The 4,898-nt window shown below is 37.5% G+C and overlaps 1 protein-coding gene across 1 annotated transcript in view; it reads left to right on the top strand.

The window, feature by feature from the left end:
• Positions 1-4,898, top strand: part of GALNT5 (polypeptide N-acetylgalactosaminyltransferase 5) — a 61,260-nt gene that overhangs the window by 23,307 nt on the left and 33,055 nt on the right. The gene's annotated exons all lie outside the window — the stretch shown is intronic.

A 4,898-nucleotide genomic window follows, 5' to 3' on the forward strand; every position in this document is an offset into this window, starting at 1 on the left:
TGAACAAATGGAGTCAATATTCAAAAAACAAAGCTTTTTCGTTTTACTCCCTGACATACAGGACACTTTATATATTTGTTGAATGAATGAATTTGCAAAGAAAGAACAAAGACTTGATGACTTAAAAGCGAATGGAACTAAATGACTCTTACTTTATTAGTGACTATTGGAATTAATGTTGTAAAGAACATGGTGGTTCAGTTTCTCTTGTTTGTTTTTCATAGTAAAAGAGTTGATGATAAAGAAAATAATAGAACCTATTCAGAGCTCCCAACACACTAACAGTTGATTTTAGAATAATACAAATGATATAAATCATAGTGTTTTCTGTAAAAACAGATCTGAATTCGGGGGGGGGGGGGGTTGTTGTTGTTTCTGTTCATTTTGGAGAGTACAGGCTATATATGTTTGGTACAACTGACTGTGTTCTGAAATTTTCTGTTTCTCATGTTTCCTATGGGATAAATGTTTTTAGCATGAATACTACATAGAATTCTACTGCATAGGTGATTGGAATTGTGATCTTCTTATTACTTCATATCAAGAGGCACATAGTGTCAGGTTGCCCATCTGTTGATGATACTAACTTTGAGAACTTGGTTAAAATGTTGGCAGCTAGCTCTTTCTTTTGGGAGTAAGAAGTAACTTTGGGGGTGGTATTTTGATCCATGATAAAATTTTGTTTCCTCACAATACTTCACCCAATGACTTAACATTCATTGATGATTTTTGCTTGAATCAATTATTACACTAGGGGCTCCAAAAAGTTTTTCTGAAATTCCTTCTTTTTTTAGCTGGCATTTATTTGTAATGAAGAACTATCTCTACCTCCCTCTTTCTTCCCTTCCGCTCGTCCCCTTTCATCCCCCATTACTATGGATTTGTGGCTTTAAAATTTAATGAGTATATGAGTATTATCATCATTATTCTTTTTGGTGCTCAAATTGTCCCAAATTTTACCACTAGGAGCCCCTTCAAGCCTATGCCTTTTTGACCTAACCCCATCAGTATTTGAAAACTTCAGAATCCTTTAATTCTTAAATACTCACCCATCTCTTCCATGACCTTTGTCTGTTCTTTCTATAGTACTTTATGTCTTCCCAAAGAGTAATATGCCTTCTTTTCCTCTCCTCTTTTCAGTGTGTGGGCATTGGTGACTGAATGGGAGGAGGTAGATATTTTTTGTCTACGAGTATACTAAAAATAACATCAAACATTTGGATTAATTTTTACGTTTTCTCTATGGAAGGATCTGTGCTCTGTAATAATAGCTGACCCTATATGGCAGGTACCATTCTAAACACATTCTATGCTAACTGATTTACTTTACAGATGAGAACATAGAGGCTCAGTGAAGTTATAACTTCCCTGAATTCCCTCAGCCAGTCAGTGGTAAAGCCAGCATTGGCATCCAAACACCCTGGCTTCAAAGTCTGCCCTCTTATCTGCTACACTTTGCTGCTGTAGACATTTAGCCACCACTCTGTTGCTGCTAGCCCTGGTATTGCAGAACTCCACCAGCTTACACTGAAGCATGTTCTGATGGTGAGTTATCGGCTCACCTGTGTTTTGCTTCCTTGTAACTAGACCCCAGATTTGAAGCTCTTCTTATCCCATTGGCTTGCTAACAAATTTCTTCTCTTTGTAATGAAAATTTAAAGTGAGCAACAAAAGCATCACACCAAAATTAATGCTGCAGTGACAGCTACGATTCTTAATGAGAGACTGCATTTGGAAAAATTAAATGGCCCTCCACGCTTAATTTCCTTTGGAAAGTAATTGTCTACCAATAATGCAAAAATAGGAGTCGAGAAATATTTCAAGTAGGTAACTTTTGAGCTGAGAACTGGGTGAAGAATACGAGAGATCTTCAAAACATTCATGGAATGAGTTTTGTTATCTTTCAATTCCATTTGTGTTATCTTCCAAATCCACTAACTTTTTGAAGTACCCTCATATTCCCAGGCTAATAGAACAAGAAGTGCAAATGTCCTAATGCAGAAATGAACTTGGCATATTCAAGGTAAAGAAAGAAGTCCATTATGTCTGATGGGTACTGACCACGGGGGAAGAGTAGTAGAAGAATCATTTGGGGAGAAAGGCAAAAGCAGGCTTTCATAAAGGAGTGTAGGCATTATTCTTGATATAAAGTGAAGCCAATCAGGGACATTAAACAGGAGAGTAAAAATGTCTGATTTATATTTTGAAAGCTCGGATGTCTAGTTAGCTCACTTGGTTAGTTCTGATAACACCAAGGTTAATGGTTTGGATTCCTGTACCAGCCAGCTGCCTATATATATATATATGAAAGGTCACCCTGGCCACTCTGTAGAGAGTAGATATTAGGGAGTGAGAGAGGAAGTAGGGAGGCTATTTAGAAGGCTAATATAGTTGTCCAGGTACAAGGCAGGTAACAGGGCAGATGGAAGAAGTTGTCAGATTCATAACTGTGGACATGAAGCTTATAGGACTTGCCATCAAGATATGAAGAGAGTAAGAATGAGAGAAATCAAAAACAAACCCTAGGATTGGAATCTGAACAATCAATGGGTGGTGGGGCCATAGTCAGAGGAGCAGGTTTGGAATCACAATTGAGTTCTGATTTTTTTCATGTAAGTTTGAGATGAAAATTAGACATCCACATGCAGAAAGTTGATGAATACAGAACTGAAAACGTGTTGCTTATAAAAAAAATTTTCTCTGCCTGTACAGAGTATGCTAGTAATGACCTCCAGAATATTCTAAACCATTAAACAACATGGGGGGTTGTCTTCAGATGGGGTGTAATGAACTTGATTAAAAGTAGTTGCAACTGCTCACTCAAGTGCTTGCAGTTTATTTCAATAAAAAAATTTCTTTGAGTTTAACAAATCCAAATGTAAAAATTTACATTTGTTTCTCATTCATTCATTAATACCCTTGAGAACATTAGTTCAGTTTTAGTGCAGAAATATTCAAACTATTTTAATGAGGACTCATGTTAAGATACAAGTTTTCACAACACAGTACATGTGTAACTACACATAGAACTTCAATAGACATTTTACCAAATAATATGTGCAGTGGATTCTAATATCTATGTTATTTATTCTTTAGTTTCTGGCCAATTTCATTAAACTGGTTTAATGATTCACTAAGGGGTGACAACTCTCAGTTTAAAAAAACCCAGTTAGGTGTATCTTAATTGCTTGCCACTACCTAATGGAGAGATGCTTCTCAAACTCTCTGAAAAGGATTTTTTTCCCCGTAATTTCCAATTTTTTGTGATTCTACCCCTTCATAAATTATAATACAAATAAACTACCTAAAAGAGAAATAAAAATAGATACATAACAGATACATTTTTATTACATGTAAAAGCAGTAAATAAATAATAATTTCATAAATCCTATGGAAAATTGCTATAAAGTTTTAAAAAATTTCTGTTCCTATCTCCCTATAGATGGTAGGGTCTGTGGCCTATGCTTTTAGGAGCATTAGTGGGCGGTTGATAACAGTTTAGAAAGAAGCAGAAAGGTGTGTCTAGATGGGATTAGCAACAGCCTTGCCTAAGCATACATCATTCACCCTGAAGTCCACCTGACCTCTATGGTGAATTCAAAGGGATTCAGAATCCTATTTTAGCATTAGCCAAGAATGTAATTCATGGACTGGCATTGAGCAGAGCTGGCTGGTGAGTCCTCTCAAACTCTCCTGTGCATTTCCAGACCTCACAAGCAGAGATAGGCAGGAGACTGCTCAGGGCAGGAAGAGATCAGCAAAGACACCAGGCAGAAATGTTCTCTAGAATGCTTTAGCCAAGCCAACAGACTGGAGATAAGAATCTGAGTCCAGAATTTAAATCTGACAGGCCTTAACAGTTATTGTTCCCTAAAGACTTATCCTGTAGTATTCAAAGAAAAGGGAGGCAACAGACAAGGATGAGATGGGCAAGTTTGAAATCCAAGAGCACGCAGAAATAGAGGTCAAGTGGCCCATTGCGATCCCAGGGTACTATCAGCCTCTCTGAACTTCTGAAAGAGTCATCTACAAAATATTAAGGGGCCAAAAAGTAAGCTCTCTTACCATGAGCAATGTCCACTATGCATGCAGGTTTCTGGGTATGTTAGGTTCTTCATCTGAATCTGACTCAGACAAAAAGATCAGGTCCAATTAGTTTCTTGCTGTTAATGAGGAGGTTGAAAGGACCAAGTAGGATTTCAAAATTTGATGAGTAGGCCAGGGGCTATGGATCTCTAAAAATCATTCACTATATGAAGGCATGCAGTCAGGCAGGTTCACTACTGAGTATTGAAGTAAAAATCAAATTCTGATTTCCTTCATGACATTGTATTTAGCAAAATTCTTGACATTGCTGTGAGCTTTCCAAAGACTCAGTGGCTAATTTTTTAAGTAACTGGACAACAAGTGACATCTAACTCCTGGACAACTCCAAGGCCTCTTGAAAAGCAGTGGTGGACATTTTTTTGTAAATTTCTATAATTTGTTTCTGTTGTAGGTAAAACAACTGGTTTTCTTAGCATCACTTACAAGTCATTGTGTAAAATTAAAAGGCAAGCCAGGTCCACATCCCTCAAAGAATCCTAAACATAACACTCTAGCACTCCTTGGTGCTGGCAGCAATATCCCATGCTGGTTGAATAAATATAAATGGGGAGTCAATACTCAACAAAGGGCCAAAGTCGTTTGGCACACTGAGGAGCTTCAAGCTGACCAAAAAAATTAAACAAACAAACAAACAAAAGTTACAATGCAACCCATCTGCAAACTGTTGCTTTGCCTCCCACGGACTTGTCACCCCTTTTTCCTGGGTGACAGAGCCATCAAAGATCACTCAAAGCCCATCTCTTCTGAGCAGTGAGAAGCCCCAGAAAGGGGTTAATATCCCATAACCCTCA

The sequence above is a fragment of the Galeopterus variegatus genome, unplaced genomic scaffold (assembly GCF_000696425.1).
Source record: "Galeopterus variegatus unplaced genomic scaffold, G_variegatus-3.0.2 Scaffold1764, whole genome shotgun sequence".
Taxonomy (NCBI): domain Eukaryota; kingdom Metazoa; phylum Chordata; class Mammalia; order Dermoptera; family Cynocephalidae; genus Galeopterus; species Galeopterus variegatus.